Source organism: Biomphalaria glabrata, chromosome 3 (genome assembly GCF_947242115.1).
Source record: "Biomphalaria glabrata chromosome 3, xgBioGlab47.1, whole genome shotgun sequence".
Classification (NCBI taxonomy): domain Eukaryota; kingdom Metazoa; phylum Mollusca; class Gastropoda; family Planorbidae; genus Biomphalaria; species Biomphalaria glabrata.
The window spans coordinates 25,410,770-25,431,146 of record NC_074713.1 but is presented as its reverse complement, the minus strand read 5'-3'; the positions used below and the strand labels follow the sequence as shown (position 1 = coordinate 25,431,146).

General features: G+C 36.8%; 1 protein-coding gene across 1 annotated transcript in view; it reads left to right on the top strand.

Moving 5' to 3' along the window:
• Nucleotides 1-7,283: 7,283 nt before the first annotated feature.
• Nucleotides 7,284-20,377, top strand: part of LOC106057104 (cysteinyl leukotriene receptor 1-like) — a 133,252-nt gene continuing 120,158 nt past the window's right edge. The window contains exon 1 of the mRNA XM_056024167.1: nucleotides 7,284-7,419. The gene's annotated coding sequence lies outside the window, so the exon portion shown is untranslated. The remainder of the gene's footprint in view (nucleotides 7,420-20,377) is intronic.

Below are 20,377 nucleotides of genomic sequence, written 5' to 3'. Positions count from 1 at the left end.
TCAATTTACGTGTTCTGTCAATCAAAAACATTTTTACTTGTTATTAACTATAAAAGCTAAAGTTGAAATGAAGGAATTTTACTACCCACAGCCCAAATTGACAAGAGGTACATCCGCCAAAAAAAAATAGCAACGAAACGAAAATACCATATATATATATATATATATATATATATATATATATATATATATATATATATATATATATATATATAAATGAATATATACACACGTTTTAATCGATACAGTGGAACTCAGCAAATTACATCCACAAGGGTTACCAAGGAAAGCTACCTCCAAAAATAGTGAAAACTGGAAAAGATTTTAAATCCCTCCCCCGGTACACAAAGACTGAAGATCCCAGCTTGACCTGCATATCTACGTGACGTACTCCTCTTTCGTAATCCCTTGTCACGAAGTGCTTTTTAGGATTGATCAACTAATCTAGATGCCAGTTATCATTCTATGAATCTAATTTATTTTACAGTTATTACTTTCCTTGTCACGAGCACCACATTCTACGAAACTTTCTTTAGTTGTTTTGAGATTATTAGCGCCACAGCAGTTTTTCATTTTAATTACTTTTTTTTAAATTCTGAGCACTAAAACTATGTTAACTCCCAGACACCTGACCAGCCAGATCTGACCGCATTTAAAACAACCGTAAGTCACATAACATTCACAAAAAAAAAATCTTGGACTTATCGATTTCAAACATACATTCTTTATGAAATAATACAAACGGTACACCTTTATACTAGGGATTTCAAAACATTCCAGCTTCATAATAATAATAATAATAATAAAGAGAAATATGGGAACCTAGGGTTGGAGATTAGCGTTTATGGAATTTATCTAAAATAGCAATATGCCCCAATGTTATATCAATCGAGGGGATAATGACAACTAACATCACAGACCCTTAACATTCCTAGGAACATTCTCGTTGCCTGTCAAAGGGCGGCACTGCTGCAGACCTGCCACATCACCAGAAAATTCTTCAGGGGACACTGATAAAGGGAGACTACAATGAATATTGTTTCTCGTTAAAGAAACCCGACCCTGGCAGTGCAGAAGAATGAATACTTGTTCGTTTCTAACATATTAATGTATGTTAGTGGAGACGATCTCAGGATTTGGTATTGTCATTCATGAAAACTAATTAAGAAACCATGTGAAACTTTATAGTTGAGAACTAAAAAAAAAACAGAAGCACTCTCGAATCTCTATCTACAGACCAAAATAGTTGTCAAAAACATGCCAAACTCATGACAGATAATTCAGATACGAATTATTGGAATACTACCGTCACCAAAATTGTGCTTTAAGAAAAAAAGCAATATTTCCCCATTTCAGACCTTGCGATCAATTGGGCAGGTGATAGCTATCTGTTTCTGCCCACGGTTAACAAGGGTGTCATGGTGATGTGACCAGTACAACGCCTTTACTTTTCCCTAGCTAATGCCAGGTACCCATTAGAGCTGGGTGGACTCAGCAGCGACTTAAGGATCCCAAAATTAAAAATTTCAGTCTTCACTAGAATATGAGCCGGGGCCCTTCGGTTTGGAAGCCAGGCGCTTTACAACTCAGCCACCGCACCTGCATATAGTGTTAAAAGGAATTAATATACAATCTGGTGTGATACTTGAAGACACTCTTACAAGGAACATTAAATATCGTTGATTGATTACAAAAATATACTTAATATCTTCTGTTGACAAAATATATTCTTTTTATTCAAAATCGTATCAGCCTTTTTTATTCTCGAAAGGATCCATATTAAATTTACATTCCTGATTAACCTCTACAATACACACAATCCACATCCGAACAACTTAAGAGATTGAGCAGTCTACAGACTTGACTTGAAAATACAGAATATACATTTTTCTAGGGGTTATGGTTGTGTTAGTGTTAGGGTTCGAAAATTTAGAGGTTACGTTGGTCTACAATTTTGTACTAGAATAAACATTTAAAACTCATAATGGAGATCGATCTTCATTATTTGTAGCTTTCTAATCTTATAAATTACAGATGCTAATTAAAAAAAGAAGATAGTTGCGTCCTACGCATTTTATATGTAAATCTTTTTCAATGCGTTGGACTGTTAATGTATACAGTATTTTGTACATGACTAAATCAGTGACATGAACAGGTCCGTAAAATCAGGTTTCAAGCTCAATTTTTCGTTACAACTTTGTCTGTCAGTGTGGTGAAATATTTGTACATGTTATTTCTCCCACACCCAATCTTGAACAAGGGAAAGAAATCTTACTTGACAGATGTGATGGTATTAGTTGAGGAATCTTGAGCCCCGAGAGAACATTTGTTTATGCATTTAGAAATGAATCATGTAAACCTTCACCAAGATACCCCCTTCTTCCCTTTGCCTTTCACTGGCCCAGACTAAATCTAAACAAAACATTTAGGAAAAATATTTCTATTGCCGAGGTTTATATGTCTAGGTGTATCGTTCATATAATGACATGACTGATCCAAACTAATTGATACAATTACACCTAATAGACGCTTTGTTTTTTTAAAGTATTTTTATGTTTTTCCTGTTTATTTATCAATAGCAGAAAACAATCTCCTATTAGTTGTGCCCACGAGTTCAGTTCTCCTACAAATAACTTGGGACCCACTGAAAAGTCAATAATCACTTGTTATTCAAAATTTAATTTGAAGTTAACTAATCTTAGGAAGAAGCAAGTTTTGCACAGTTAAAAAAATTGTCTAGTGTAGACGTTTTGACTCCTTTGCGGGATTTGCAAAGAAGAGGGCAAATCTTGAAGGTAATCAGTAAGTTCTTTTGCCTATTATGTATTATATATTAGAACTTTTTTTGTTGAAAACCTCAGCTTTTTGCTTGTCATCCAGCAGTTGTATTGGGTATCCTGGGATCTAGGCTACTTTTCAACTCTTTTTTATGACCTTGAAAGTAAAGACCACTAATGTGTTTATTGTTTAGAATTATTTTCCCCAATTGATATCTAACAACTAAAACTTATTTTTATAAGGGACAAGCAGGATATGATCCGCGTCCTGCCGCCTGCGGGCCTTAGTTTGGGTATTACTGATCTGATTACTGGAGTTAGATCTGGTCAAACATGGCGAAAGTGCCCTTAACACTTTTTATACAGTTTTGCCACGAGAATGAAGTTGTGGGGGCGATAGGTTTACCCGTTTAGCCGACGTATTGATATCAAATATACAATTATGTAAAAACGGGTTAACCTTATTTCTTTAAAAGTTTCGTTCTTTAATAGAAATAAATTTAGTTTTCCTTTTTAGTGATATAGAAGGTCACAATGTTGTGGAAGGGACATTAAACATACACTATTGTTCCCGCCAGGATCTAAGGAACATTAATGCCAAGTGTTATATCAAGATTGGTTACATCGTTGTCGTTTCCATTCAGGACATACCTATGCCTTGTTATCAATTATGGATGTAGTGATATTAATTTTCAAAATAGAATAAAATGTATATAATTAGCATTTAATTTTTAAAAATATAATTTTTAAACTGGTGCTAAGTTTTTGCATAATTTGTCATAATGCGATAGTTACATTTTGTTAACAGTCCATGATATCGAAAAGGCTCTATTAATTTTGTGTTGTTTGCACGTTCGCTCGTTCGGTAGTCGATCTTTTTCATCCGCCATATTTCTTCATGATGTCTTTTAAAATGTTGTAACAAATTTCTATTTTAGCAAACTAAAGTAACAGTCTTATATCTTAGAGTTTTATATTTACAAACTCAATTCAATAAAATTAATAATCCAGCGATGTACAAATTCATACCAAACAACAATCCATTGTACAAATGGCATATGTGGGCTGAAGGTAAAGGCGCTTTACAGCTCAGCCACCGCACCTCCATATAGTGTTTTAAACCCTTGAAACATTCGTGTAATGTTTTTCTACTTCCCAAATTCCAACATTCCGGCGTAGACACTTAGGAATTAGTAGCAAATATACACATTTTTACAATACCTCTATTCAAGTCATGGATGGAGGAACCTGGACGCTGATCTTAAAAACGGCTCTAACGATTTTTCTAGAAATATTATAGTTTATGTATATTTTCACTGAGAAAAGAATTACTAGCTTGCTGGCCACTTGGCCTCGTGGGGAAAATTCTAGTGCAACCGTTATAATGTTTCAAAGTAAAATAAATAAATAAATGTTAATTTGGCTTGAAAACTAGAAGTGAGATTAATATCAGTTTTGAAAGAACTATCGCGTTCTTGAAAGGAGTATTGCGTTCGGAAATTTCCGAAGGTAAGGTATTATAGATTCAAAAGTTTAATAAATTAATTTTCAGAAAAATTTTGCGCATCGTCTTCAAAGCCTATCGTTGGAATTCTTCAATAAAAAAAAGCATGGCGTAGTCAGCATAGTGTATCGCTAGCTTAGTTGTTTATTCAATTAAAAGTTGATTTAAGTTTATTGAAAGATTATTTAAGCTTTGCTTTATTACAACTATATTCTAGATCCAGTTAGCTCTAGATCTAGATATCCATACTATGAAAGTACCAATACATAATTGCACAAGTTTGCATTGCCCGCTGGCCGAACGGGTAACATCCTTCATTCAAGCAGCACACAGTATCACAAGCACGGTTATGATAAACGGTTTACACCAAACATTGTTCTAAATTCATTGTTTTAATATTTTATTATATTTCAAATTGTATAATGGAAGTATTGTCAGTATACAAAATTTATTTATAAATGTCTTATTGTTAAACTCATTTATAAACAAAAACATTTTGTATAAGCCTTCACTAAAACTTCTCTCAGCCTGCTGTCGTTATGTCCCATTTTCTTTCAAGATGGATTTGTTCTAAATGTTGATCTATGTTTCTTTATGGGCGAGGTTCTCATGATTGGAAGGGGGGGGGGGTTAATCATGGGGTTTAAATCCGATTTGAACTCAAGGCGTAGTAAGCACTATACTGTCGTCAACATTGTTTTGTTTTTCGTTTGAATCCTGCCTCACCCACCAGTCGTCATGCCAAAGGTTGGGGCTAAGGTATTAACACCATTTTTAACTTTTAAAACAAGAAAGAAAAACATTAAAATATACTATACGCCCCCCACTTCCATCTTCTTGCTTTACGCCCCCTACTTCTACCTTCTCGCCATACATCCCCCACTTCCATCTTCTCGCTTTACGCCCCGACTTCCATCTTCTCACTATACGCCCCCCACTTCCATCTTCTCGCCATACGCCCCCCACTTCCATCTTCTCGCTATACGCCCCCCACTTCCATCTTCTCGCTATACGCCCCCCACTTCCATCTTCTCGCCATACGCCCCCCACTTCCATCTTCTCGCTTTACGCCCCCCACTTCAGTCTTCTCGCTATACGCCCCCCACTTCCATCTTCTCGCTATACGCCCCCCCCACTTCCATCTTCTCGCTATACGCCCCCCCCCCCCCACTTCCATCTTCTCGCTATACGCCCCCCCCCACTTCCATCTTCTCGCTTTACGCCCCCCCCCCACTTCCATCTTCTCGCTATATGCCCCCCACTTCGATCTTCTCGCTTTACGCCCCCCACTTCCATCTTCTCGCTTTACGCCCCCCACTTCCATCTTCTCGCTATATGCCCCCCACTTCCATCTTCTCGCTATACGCCCCCCCCACTTCCATCTTCTCGCTTTACGCCTCCCACTTCCATCTTCTCGCTTTACGCCCCCCCCCACTTCAGTCTTCTCACTATATGCCCCCCACTTCCATCTTCTCGCTTTACGCCCCCCTCTTCCATCTTCTCGCTTTACGCCCCCCCCACTTCCATCTTCTCACTATATGCCCCCCACTTCCATCTTCTCGCTTTACGCCCCCCACTTCCATCTTCTTGCTTTATGCCCCCCACTTCCATCTTCTCGCTAAATGCCCCCACTTCCATCTTCTCGCTATACGCCCCCCCCCCACTTCCATCTTCTCGCTATACGCCCCCTTCTTCCATCTTCTCGCTTTATGCCCCCCACTTCCATCTTCTCGCTAAATGCCCCCACTTCCATCTTCTCACTATATGCCCCCCACTTCCATCTTCTCGCTATACGCCCCCCACTTCCATCTTCTCGCTTTACGCCCCCCCCCCCACTTCCATCTTCTCACTATATGCCCCCCACTTCCATCTTCTCGCTATACGCCCCCACTTCCATCTTCTCGCTATACGCCCCCACTTCCATCTTCTCGCTTTACGCCCCCCACTTCCATCTTCTCGCTTTACACCCCCCACTTCCATCTTCTCTCTTTACGCCCCCCCCACTTCCATCTTCTCGCTTTACGCTCCCCCCACTTCCATCTTCTCGCTTTACGCCCCCCACTTCCATCTTCTCGCTATACGCCCCCACTTCCATCTTCTCGCTTTACGCCCCCCCCCACTTCAGTCTTCTCACTATATGCCCCCCACTTCCATCTTCTCGCTATACGCCCCCCCCCCACTTCCATCTTCTCGCTTTACGCCCCCCACTTCCATCTTCTCGCTATATGCCCCCCACTTCCATCTTCTCGCTTTACGCCCCCCACTTCCATCTTCTCGCTATATGCCCCCCACTTCCATCTTCTCGCTATACGCCCCCCCCCACTTCAGTCTTCTCACTATATGCCCCCCACTTCCATCTTCTCGCTATACGCCCCCCCCCCACTTCAGTCTTCTCACTATATGCCCCCCCCCACTTCCATCTTCTCGCTATACGCCCCCCCCCCCACTTCCATCTTCTCGCTTTACGCCCCCCCCACTTCAGTCTTCTCACTATATGCCCCCCACTTCAGTCTTCTCACTATATGCCCCCCACTTCAGTCTTCTCACTATATGCCCCCCACTTCAGTCTTCTCACTATATGCCCCCCACTTCCATCTTCTCGCTATACGCCCCCCCCCACTTCCATCTTCTCACTATATGCCCCCCCCCCCCATTTCTATTTTCTTTGCGTCTTTACGTATTCTTCAATCGATATGAAAATCTCCTCCGACTTTCCAAACAATTCGCACCTGGCTTCAAAGAAATTTTGTTGCTGTATAATTTTAATTCCTAAAATAATGTTGGACATAAATGTCGAAACTAAAACAAATCAAAGAAAAAATTAAGTAGTAGGAATGTTATTACTTGACCGAAATGTTTGGATTATAAATTTTGAAAATGAAATATTTTGATTGAGTAACGTTTGAGTGAGAAAGTGGGCGACACAGTTGATAGTTCTTCCACCTCCTCCCCTCTTTCTCCTGCATACTGGACATTAGAGCAACCCAGCAATCGCCGCTCGCTGTAGGGCAAGGGGAGCTCATTCGTCCGTAGTCTCAGAGGAATAATAACAACTTTGAAAAAAAAAAGAACACCAGAGTTATCTCAAGACAAAGTGATTGCAGTGTTAGCCTGGGATTCTTGTATTTCTCTTTTACGGTAAAACTATATAAATATTTATTTTTTTTGTAATTTAAACAATATAGCTATTACATCACTCTGAACCCTACTGTTTTGTTTTAAAACCCCAAGATGCGACCCCAACCCTCATGGTATTGAGTTTCACATCTCATCCACTTGACCATTTTCTGAAAGTTCACGTTAATTATAGTTTTGACCTAATTAGCCATTACGATCACGCTTAGTGACAAAACATTGTTGTACTATTTTTTCATTGTGTATTAAAAATGGTTTATAAATGTGCATAAAGTATGTATTTGAAATATAGATGAGGACTAGCCAATGCATCTAATTCAAGCACGATAATGATAGCATCAGAACGTTATCTCGTTCTTCAAACCTTGTTAAAAAGTTTTAGAAGTTGATAGAATATGCCCAAGTCATCCTGATTGATAAAGTCTATAAAATATGTACGTACAATAGGCATACATGTAGTCTATTTTTAAACCAAAAGAACTCGCTCAAGGACAGACAGACTGACACACAAATATCTCAGCACAAAAATATTGTTGTTTTTTTATTTGCTAAAAAAAAAGGAGGGGGCATCTTACAAAATTTTTTTATGAGATTGTTGTCTTAATGGCGGGCAAAGAGTTAGTTAATATCCATAGAATCGAATACAGTCAAATTTGGTTCATTTATGGACATAAGGATGTAATCGCTTTGGTCCTAATAAAGTTTTTTTTCGATTTAACCGAATTCAATTGTATAATAGGATTCGTTTTGGTACTTTAGGATTCGACCCGAGTAATCAGGTGGCCCGATTAATCGGTTCTCCAATTAATTGGATTCGACTGTATGATAAGTTTGTTTAGGTATTTTAGAATGAATTCGATTTGAATAAGCAACTGATCCAATTGACCGATGGTTCGATTAACATCTGCCTACATTTTAAAGGCAATTATAAAGAAAATAAAAGAAACCCTGCGTTTTTTAAATTCTTTTGGTATCCAAGTAAAAGGAAAGCACTGATATTGCTTGAGTAATCGCCTGTGATATTGGTTCGGTATGTTAGGTCTTAGATATGTTTTCGGTATGTTAGGTCTTAGATATGTGTTCGGTATGTTAGGTCTTAGATATGTGTTCGGTATGTTAGGTCTTAGATATGTGTTCGGTATGTTAGGTCTTAGATGTGTATGAAAACTTTCACTAAGTAGGAAATGCACTTTTGTGAACATTTGTGAATATTTCTGAACTACAATACGAGATTCTGGTGTCTAGAAAAGCATTGACGACTTTTCAGCTGACAGTTTGGCAACAACGTAATTTGAGCCCAGGCTGCAATGAAACTTTCTGGATTTGGCCGGTCTTAAGATTTTCTTCTTAAGTCTTAGTCAAATGCTATCTTTTCACTTTTGCATGTAAAAAACACTTGCAGACCTTGCGATCTATAAGGCAGATGACACGGTCATTTGTTTCTATGGCCGACTGTTAACGAGAAATCATGTAGCCATCACAACGACCAACCGCCTTTACTTTCAGAGAATAGTGTCTGTTACCCTTTAGAATTGAGGTGTCCTAAAAAATCCCGAAACTTAAAATCTTAGTCTTCATCTAGATTCGCTTGACCACTCACCCAACACGCACCAGTCTTCATCTAGATTCGATTGACCACTCACCCAACACGCGCCAGTCTTCCTCTAGATTCGCTTGACCACTCACCCAACACGCCCCCTACTTGTACATTGAGTTGCATTGCAATCATTCTCCCAACGTCTTCAATCATTAACTATAAATCGCTTTCCAAAATGTAAGTAGTAGTAGTTCATACAGTTTGAAGTATCGCTTTTTACAAACATTATGGCAGGAAGAAGTCAGAGCTTGGAAGCTTTCTTGTACATTATTATTATTATTATTATATAGAACAAAGGTTTTAAATAACAAAACGTGCATCAGGCGATTGACCAGTTCATCAATTCCTTGACCTTTATTGCTATCAATTTATTTATTTAACTAAGGATGTTTTATCATTGTGTATAGTCTACTAAGAAATTAACTTTCGTTTATGAATTTTTAATTCGAAAAAAAAAAAAAGCGTAATAGGAAAATATACATGAATTTTCTAATAGAAGGAAAAATCTAATCTTCTGGGAAAACTACTAAAAAAAAACGTTTAATTCTTTTTTGAGAGTTAGTAAACACCATTTCGTGGAAGGCGGGGCCTGGTCGTGTTTGAAACACTTTGAACTGTCGTCTCAAGGGTCCCGGGTTTGACCTATGCCCTCCGCATTCCCCTCCCCCCGCCCTCCTGTGAGAAGGTTAGGATGTAATAATCTTCAATTCTGAAGGAACCTCCGAAACATGTCAAACAAACAGAATCTGAAAACATTTGTTGACTGCTGGACTTACAACCTGCTCATTTGTGCATTGAAATGAAAGTTGAAAGAAGATTCCACGAAAGAAGATTAACTTGATAGAGACATTTTACAACAAATCTTTGCACTTTTTAGAGAATGCTCTTTTTCTTTCTATAAAATATTTTTTTATATCCAAAATTAAGAGAGCAAGTGTTTCTTTTTTTTTTTTTTTTTATTATAATAGAAGTTGCAAAAAAAAAAGGCTAAAGCCAGAAATTATTACAGTGTTTTTAGCTGTGTCCAAAAATGTTTTGCGTCATAGGGTTTAATTTGGAAAAGTAACCATAATGACCTCATTAAAACATGAAAGCGGCAACAGTTAGTTGAACTTTTCGTTTTCTATCGTCACAGATTATCAGTTTGTTTTGGCTTCTGCTTGATTAATAATGTATCATTTCAAATTATTTTTTTTTAAAGTATATATATATTTCAAAAGTTAATGAAGAAAATGACCCTAATCCTACAAATTGACATTAATTGTGTACATGATTTACTCCTTTTTAGCGGCCCCCGAAAGGGGAGTAACCGCAATTATTTTTGTGTGGTCTGTCTGTTCGTCCGTCCGTCCGTCCTCAAAAATGTCTTTGTATCCTTTATTTTTAAACTTATAATTGACAACGAAATGTTAGATTTGGAATGTTAGAGTGAAAGGGAAATAGCATTATACCTGAGCAGGGATGCTATACTTTGTACAGATGGCACTTATTATTTAACATTATAGAATTTAGATTTGGTTGTAATGTGCTTGGTTAGAACTATGAAATATTTCAATATATTCAGTAACAGACTAGAAAGGCGTGTGACTTCATCTTATGAGACAAGGGGGGAAAACGAGAACAAAAAAGTTAGAGCGAGAAATAATGAACGAAAGCAAAAAGTTAAGAACTAGATCCAATCCACGTATTCAAACATCTGGGATGGAGGCCTCAAGGAAACTCAACTCTTCTCAGTATTACAATGTGTGTAGTCTCTCCTGATCTGACTTTATTGGAAGAGTGACCTATGTGGTCATTTCTCTATAGACAATGGTATTAAGCCGATGTGTGCACTTGCCTAACGATTTCCTTACTATTCTTTGGAGCAATGAGTCCCGCACCCACGGCACCGTATTGAAGTTACGATAATTACTCTCATAAACCAAAGAGATGTTTTTAAAACCAACAATACTAATGTCACACATAGCGTGATACCATGAGTACAACAATATTTCTTAATTCTCTATCTCTTTAAAACATTATCTTTTTCATTTATATTTCTATGTGTTCATGGCCGGGGCAGATTTATAGGGATTGGTATAATTAGTGCTGAACTTTGACCTTTTATTTGTATTGATACACTGCCAGTGAGGTAATTGGTGTGAAAGCAGCCAATATTGGCTCCATTGAACATTTCTCTTCATTCTATCTGGCACAAACTGCTGTTTAGTGTACATTGTAATGTTAAAACATATAAGAATAAAAGAATACTGTGTAAATTGTAATATTGTATTGTTAAAACATATAAAAATGAAAGAATACTGTGTAGCATATTATGTTTCACTCATCAGTTCGATTTGTATTGCCAACTACTGTATTCTTAGAAAAGACCCTCTTCGGATTTATATCACATTATGACGTAAGGCTATTAGACTTTCTACTGTTCTTAGATAAAAGGCTTTCTTTCCCGAACACCTCAGGCAACCACATGAAATTCTTTAACTATGCTTAAAAAAACAACAACACAAAAGTCTTTGCTGAGACAAGCTACAGGATCCTCTAACGCAGCGGTCCTCAATCTTTTATCTTTAATTACCCCTTACCGTTGATCTTAACTTTTCAAAGTACAAGTTTTTTCCCAATAACATTTACCACTTAAGACACATTGTCTGCTAGTCTTAATTCCCTTATCCAGAATTCACACTGGGTATCAGGCCTGGTTCTTTGGAATCATCCACTCCAGGTGGTAAGCGGCTCCAGTTTGAGAAGCGCTGCTGTTGTGTTTAAATAAAATTATCCCTGACTATTGTATTAGACTGAGTGACTTTCTGAGTGAGTTCAATTAAGTCTCCACTAAAAGCCTTGTCGTTTTGACATTTTATAATTGTATTAGTCCATCTCCTACGGTGCTGTGTGTAGCTTTTAGTTCAGTATAAACTATGTAGAGACGAATATGTTTTTAAAGGCACATCTACATGTGTTATTACTGATGATATAGAACACGAGTGTAACATAGGAAATCATTTGGTTTGAAATATTCTTTAAAGAAATAAAATTAAAGAAAAATTAAAATATTCATAAATATCCCTCCCCTACCCCAGCACAAGAGTTGATTATAGGTTAATCGTATATTTTTTTATGCGCTCTGGACTGTCGTTCGGTCGCCTCGATGGTTCCGGGTTCATACCCTGCACGATAGCATCCCGCGTCGTCTTGAGGGAAGTTTGGGCTAGGAGGAAATTATTTTTAATTTTGAAGGAACATCAGAAACATGTGAGAGATTTTACACAGTTTTACAAGCATACCTTTTAAAGGATCAATTGTTGTTGTTTTTTTATGATCAGTATGGTATAGAGTAACGATTGTTATATAAACAGTTATTCATATGTTGCTCTGACATCAAGAAAATACTTATTTTCTGGCGATGTTCCTAAAATAAAAACAAACATAACACATACAGAAATCTCATACAATTACGTCAACCAATATTCACATTTGACTAGAGCAGTGATGCCCAAAATACGGCCCTCGGGCCAGATCCGGCCCGCGATGTGGTTCCATCCGGCCCGCCGAAATGTCGACACAAAGTGTAGACAACACCATCGAAAAAAAAAAGCGGACTTATGTATCTTTACCTACGTTAGGGCCCTTAATTTTTCTTTAATTGATTGGTACCATGACCTTTAACATTAGTGTGTTTATGAAATGAGAATCTACCAGAAAAAGAGAACGGGTCTTACTTTTTTTTTGTGGATCATGATAATTAGCCTACATATGTGATCTATAAAAAAAAAGGTGGCTGTTTCCAAAAAGAACAAAATATAAACGTCATTATGAAAGAAATATTCTTGGTTTGAGCCGCGATTAAAAAGATTGTTAGACTACGCCTAGATATTGGAGGATTGTTGGAAATATTTACCAAAAAACGACAAGAAAATGAGTCGACGTCAAAGCTAGCTACAATGTTGTTCTTTTTTAAGTACAGAAATTAAGCCATTTTCTGACGCGTGAAAAAAAATCACTTCAGATATCCAGTTCCTTAATGTAAGTACTAGATCCACAGTTTTTCTAATCTAATTGTTTCAAATTCAGGTAAATTTCATTTTTTTTATGTGTACATTTTCGTTCATGTGGCCCGCAACACGAGTGTCAGAAATTAAAATGGCCCGCAGGTCGAATTAGGTTGGGCATCACTGGACTAGAGTAACCCACCAGTAAAATCACTAAATTTAGAAAGCCTTCAGGACAGAAGACTCAAAAGTAAAGTAGCAATATACATAAAACACTGAACCATAATCTTCAAATACAAAAACAAAATTTAATAAAATACTCTGAAAGACACAAAGATAAAGGCACATTCCTCGTCCCATATGCTAGGACAAATTTGTACAAATGCTCCTTCTTTCCTAGTGCTATCAGAGCATGGAATGGGTTGCCTGAGCTAGCAAGGAAAACCAGTGACTTGGCAGAATTTAAGTCATTGGTTAATATGCATGACTGAATGCATGACGTGTAGGACGTAATCATCTTCTTTTTTGAAGTAACGTCTGTATTATATAAGAAGAAGAAGAAGAAAATGTGCTTCTTTTTAAACTGATTATTTTGTTAGATATAGGTATAACCACGATTTAAATAGAATAAATGTTTATGCTGCACATCGTGTAGATCTATATCTTGTAAATCTGTTGACAAACAAAAAGTTGGTAAAGACGTTGAACATGTATGAGACATCTTCTGGATTTATGGATATTATAGATTTATCTCAGAATTCCTTGTGAAATCATCTTGTCATATATTTTTTGGATTTATCTGATCGTGAAAAATTCTCATATTAAAAAGGGATCTGAGCCAATTATGCATCCTTGGAATCTGACTGATCTTAGATTTATCAATACTTTTTTTTAATTCTTGTCTGACTCTATTATTAGTTTGTGTTTGTGTGTAATGTCTGTGTGTGTATGTTTGTGTGTGAAGTGCCTAAGTGTCACATGACCGTTTTTCCTTAAAGCAGCAAACATCATTAAAACATTACACGTCTGCCGCTTATCTGCTCCTGCAATTATCCCTAATGCTTGACACTCCTTAAAATCAAAATTGACAAAGTGTGAGAGAAGAATCAAATTAAAATTTGAAGTGTTCTAATCTGCGCTAGGAAAAAAAATAATTCTAAGCCAATGTATTTAGTGATGTCAGGTAGGCCTGAGTTCAAATCCCAAGCCCTGTCGTCACTACTTAGTATAGTTCTAAAAACAAGTGCAGGGACCAGACAATCATCTCTATCCACCCACCCCCACACACACCATTTTTTCGAAACTCCGTGCAAACAAGGCCAGTCAGTTGCATGTAAAAGTATATTTTTACTTGGTTAAAAAATTCAAATTGAGGGGGGGGGGCATTTTAACATAAAAAAATTATCAAAACACAAAAGTTTTTGATGTTTATAGGAAAACCGGTGAGAGAACTTTAAACTTAAATTTGGCACTGTTTTACTTGTGACTAAGCCCAGATGTGTTAATGCTTTAGTCCTCTGTTAGTGGGTTGTAGGGGTCCTGTTAATTTAGTCCTCTGTTAGTGGGTTGTAGGGGTCCTGTTAATGCTTTAGTCCTCCTGTTAGTGGGTTGTAGGGGTCCTGTTAATACTTAACTCCTCCTGTTAGTGGGTTGTAGGGGTCCTGTTAATGCTTTAGTCCTCCTGTTAGTGGGTTGTAGGGGTCCTGTTAATACTTAACTCCTCCTGTTAGTGGGTTGTAGGGGTCCTGTTTCAGTTCCCGTCCTAGCTAGAGGATCTGAGAACGATGTGAGATCCCTCAACGTAGTCTGGACCCTATCTGTAGCTAAGTAATAGTCTGCATGTTGAGCAGCCGACAGAACATCGCTGAGAATCAGTGTAATGAGCATAAGATATGCAAGTTGTGAGGTTTGAACTGTTAAATGCTGAATTCAGTTTCCTAGCATACATATAATTTACAAAGCTTGTATTATCTCACTTTGCGCATACTTCCCAGTGTAATACAAAATTTGTACACATTTTGCTCCCGCCTCCCATTCTTGGATCAAGTTGAAACTTTACACAATTATACATAATCATAATCATGATTAGACATGAAACAACCAATTAGCTAATCAATTTAAGGTATTTCATTAAATTTGTTTTATATAGAAAATGGGAGTTAGCCTTGTTGACTTCAGATATGGCAGGGATTATGCGGCCCTTCCCCTTATATGCTTTGCTTTAACTTTTTAAAAACATTTCCTTGTTTGAAAGTGGTTTGAGATTAATTCTAGGTCCCATTTCACTATTGCGCGATTTTAGCCGAGTACAGGCAGTTTTATTGTAACTTTTACCTGTGGCGGCCCCCCACATCCTAAGAAATATTTCGTTTAATAAATATTAGCCAACAGACCTTTTCTTTTGTTTCTGCATAATAATCGTCTCCATAAAGATGTACAACAGAAGAATTTACTATATTATTCTGTCACGTGAAATTTGCAAAGAATCCCGTTAGCGGAGACGCTGTGAAATGTTTTTCTTCCTGAAGTATACATTATAAAATGTCCTTCTTAGAAGGTGACACAACATCCTTTACTTAAAATATTCTAAATATATTTTATTTTTATGTCATTTTAATTTGTTAATAATATTGAACCATGGTGTGATAATTAATATAAAGCTCAAAGTACCCCCCCCCCCTCATTGAAAAATAAATTTACTGGCTTCGTTTCCCCTTTCTTTTGTCGCGCTCACCCCCTTTAAAAGACGTGGTGCGCCCCACAGTTTAAGAAACGCTGGTGTACCATGTGTGGCGACGCCTCTTAAACCTTTTACTTCATTAGAAGACCTCCCCCCCCCCCTTTTCCCAGAGACACAGACCGACACACTATTATGCGGGACGAAGCTTACTGAAGTGTAGCCCTAAGCACTCTTGGCTTAGTCTATCGCTTTACTTTGGCATGACTGTATCTCTTATTATTTAAAGAACAATCCTTAAGGTCCTGTGCAACATGTGCATGCCTTCAGTTCGAGAATGTCTATGCTAAAGCATGTCGCGTATGGTTGTATTATACCTCCCCCAACCCATGATGTAATTAAAATATTTCTATACATTAATTTTTTCTTAAGAGAAGTAATAATTTTTACATAATACAAATTCGTATTCATTTGATCAATTAAGTCGACATTTGTTTGAGATAGTTGGTCTAGTAGCCTCAAAAATACATTATTGGAATGGATTTCATAGATCTAGGTGTTTACTTGCAGTTTGAGAGACGCTCTTTGAAGTCGATATAAATACATAGGCCAAAAAATATATCCAAAGTGATAAATAATCCAGAGGCTAATCAAAGAAAATGTGTTCGCTTTGTTTCAATTCATTGTTTTTCTTGTTTGTATCAAGCTTATATGAAGTCCTCTGACTGTCTGTCTGTCTGTCTGTCTGATCCAAATCTTGAACACGATATTTCTCCCTTCTTTCCATTCTCGGATCAAGATGACAACAGGGAATCAATAAAACTTTTTAACCTATTAATTAATCAATTTGTCATAATTATTTAATTATCTTTCATATGAAAAATATACAAAATCAGCGAAGGCCGACCTGTGAAAATAATCCCAATAATGTAGAGAATTAGGTCGTTCTTTAACATTTGTAAACAACAATAGACTAATAAAACTTTCTATTTTAATAAATAAATACTTGAAAAGCTCAGTCGCAAAATACGTCGCACTTCTATCTTAGAGCCTAAAGTTCGAATTCTGACTCAACTTTTTTTTATTTTACTCACTTGTCTCTCAAGTTCGATTCATTAAGACTTTATTACATGATTGATTCCAAATAAATGATGCCACTTCACTCTATATAGCCAAAGTTCTTAACAAAGTAATTTTTTATTTTCACTTGTTTAGTTTTTCTATTTCATTTCATATTTCCAGTTAGATGTATTAACAATCAATACCTACTTTATGTTCAAATAATAGAATAAACGAAACATTCATATTTTAGTTGTCATTGAAAAACATAAAGAGAGAACAAAAATTCTAAGGTTACAAAGACAGTTTGTGTGGAAACACAAACTCAAAATCGGCCCCCGAAATGGTCCACCCAGGCAGGTAAAAAGGCAGGTAAAAAGGCAGGTTTCAATATTTTCAGAAAGAACGTCAGAATTAAATTCTATCAAAAACAAATGACAGAGAAAAATGGAGAAAAAGCGTTGACAGATCTTGTGTGGTGCCCCAGCGGTCCAGCAGACCAAAGGATAGGAGAAAGTGAATGTGAAGTTAGATGTGAACGTGACCTAACTGATGTTTTATAATGAATATCTAATTGATCTAATTGTTTTGTAAAGGGTCAATCTCTTATTCAAATCCTCAAGATAAGAACATTTCCGTAAAACCCAAAAAAAAAAAATAATAATAATTTCCCTTTGCTTAAGCGTACTGTGTATATAGAATGTGTGGTGGTGCTCCCGAAAGTTTACACGATAATATGAAAAACTACTTATTAATTGTTGTTTTAAATTCTGTCCAACTTATATGTATATTAAATAGATATTTTCTCTTTAAAAATAAATTTAACATTTTTTTTGTAAACGTAGTAGTTAGTGTGATATAACTACTTTAACTTTGCAATAGAAATGTAAAAAAAATAATTTTTAGACAAAAAATCTAAAAATTATTTGCATAAATGTGTTAAAGATTAGCTATATGGTTATCCCCCCTACTAAAGAGCCTTACGTGTTTGTTACTATTAATAGTGAATAGTTGCAAAAGTGTGTATTTTTTATGGAAAAACTGCTTGCATAGGTGATTTAAAATTAGATTTTTCGCTTTCAGAAAAGAAAGAGTAGCCGTGGCATTAGAACTTTAAATGTTCTAAAATATTATTTTTTATGAAAAATCTGCTTGCATAGACAATTTTTTTTTAATTAGATGGTTCAATTTCGGAAAAGAAAAAAAAGTAGCCGTTGCATCAGAACTTTGAATGATCTAAAATATCATATGTCCGACTTTCATTTTCTCTTCTAGTTTCTCAGATCTAAACTGGACGGACGGACGGACAGACAGGCCACACAGAACTAATAGCGCCTTTTCCCCTTTCGGGGGCCGCTAAAAATTGGTGACTAAATTTAGTAATGTTGCAGAGAATGTTACATAATAATGATGGTCATGCAGTTTGCGCGCTGGACTGTGGTTTAAACCCTGCCCGCTCCCATCCCTGTCGTCCTGAGGGAGGTTTGGACTAGGAAGTAAATTATCTTCAACTCTGAAAAAACAATCCGAAATCTGTAATACATTTTACAAACGATTTTACAAGCAAACATAATAATAATAAGGCTTGTCTTTGAGTCAGAAGATTAATAAGTAATTCAGTATTTCCCAGCTGTGACCTATATATTTTGCCACTTTGGATGCAGACAAATGACCGATGGTGGATTTAGATTTTCGTTTCGCCGTCTATATCTGTCCTCGGCAGCGTATTTTCTTTAGCTTTCAAATGTGTATCCCGCGACCTTTGTAAGTGACCTACAGCTGTCTCGCCCTGAAACAAACATAATACGATGGAAGGAAGAAAAAGGCGTAGCCAAGTGGTGGAGTGCCAAATAAAAAAAAGGATAACATATTGTATACAAGTTTTACGGTTTTCCAATGTTCCCTTTTGAACAACAAAACTTGTCGAGCCCCCCTATTCCCCCCTCGATATAGAGCTGAGCCTGTCCAGCTGGCTGACCCTCAGATAAGCAACGGAATAAAAGATTATTGATGCAGGTTGTAAGTTCATTAGACGTACTGCACGTGTCTACGTTCCACTTCTACAGCGTGTCAAGCCATTGACACATTCATTTGTTGTGCTGCTGTTATCCACGTGATCTATCTCAACCCTCACACACACACACACACACGCGTTCTCATAAAAAAAGAGAATCTACAAATTATAAACACGTTTAACGCGACACACACTCATATGGTTTAACACCCAGAAACAGACACACACATCTCACTCTGATGAAGTAAGCATTTTCGGCAGTGTGATGTATACATATAAGCAGATACATGTGCGTTTAATGCTACCCTTTCACATATCCCAAAAGTATGTCTGATTTAATGAGTATCCTTACAAACACGAAAGTGGTAATGTAAATTTAAATAAAGAAAATCAATAATTCAGCGATGTCTAGTTGAAAGTGCGGACACGTAGCCAATAAAGTAACAATAATGACACAGTATGTGTGTCTCAATAGGAAGTCAAATTTCTAGAACGAGACAATAACGCCATGAGAGAAAGTCAAACGAAATCTGTATCCGAAAAAAAGAAACTTAGATTTAATTACATTGTCTGCTATCCTGGTAAAGCGAGGAAAGCCTAAACCTGTGATGGGCAAACTACGGCTCGCGGGGCTACTTCGGTTCCCGGAAGGTTTTAATTCGGCCCGCTACATGTTTGGAAATAATAATTTTAAAAGTACAAACATATTGATATAACTGAACGTTTCTATCTTGTTAACTGAAACTTTACTTTCACAAATCATTCACTTCAAAGATATATAAGAAATTATGGACCTTCTACAACTCAAAAACTTTCAGAAACTCGAGGACGCACTACAACCACAGAACTTGTTACAACGCAAGGACAATGTCTAACCAACTTCCCCGCCTACCCCCCCCCCCCCCTATTTACACCTTTTTAAATCGTCTTTTCTAGAATCGTAGAAACTTCTGTTCCAAATATTTGTCTTAGCTATGACCTTCTAGAAACTGACGTATGCAACTTTTTTTTCCCTGACATATTTCCCAGACTCAGACTGGTACAATATAATGTACACTGCGACTTCTGTGAACTTGTTTTGACCTAACCCTAGATTCTAGAAAGAGGTCAAGTGATTCATGACAAGCCAAAATGTTGTAACAAGAAAAACGTAAGAATAGGAAAAGAAGAATGCTGGGAGACTAAAGGACGCCATATTGAAAGATCACTGTTGCCAACTAAAAATTATAAAAAAATTACTTTATGCTACAAGCTAAATAACTTCAAAATGTGACTCAGCTTAACAAAACTGCACAACATTTATTATATAGTCCACCAATTACTTCCCCTTTCAATATTCCCGTTGCTTTGTACACCGAAACTACCAGAAAGCTTGCTACTCATAGACTTGCCTCCATGTATGAAAATCCACAGTTAATAATTAAAAAAAAATAAATGAGGTTTAGAAAGTTTCGTGTTAATTATCATTTGACTTTGTTAATCATTGTTCATGTTCGTTCTCATTTAGCACATCTAGATTTACGTGAAGGCGATAACTCCTGATTGACAACTAGAGGCTCTGTACTAGATTAACTCAGTAAATAATTGTCTCTTACAATTACAAAATTAACTCTCTCCACCTCATC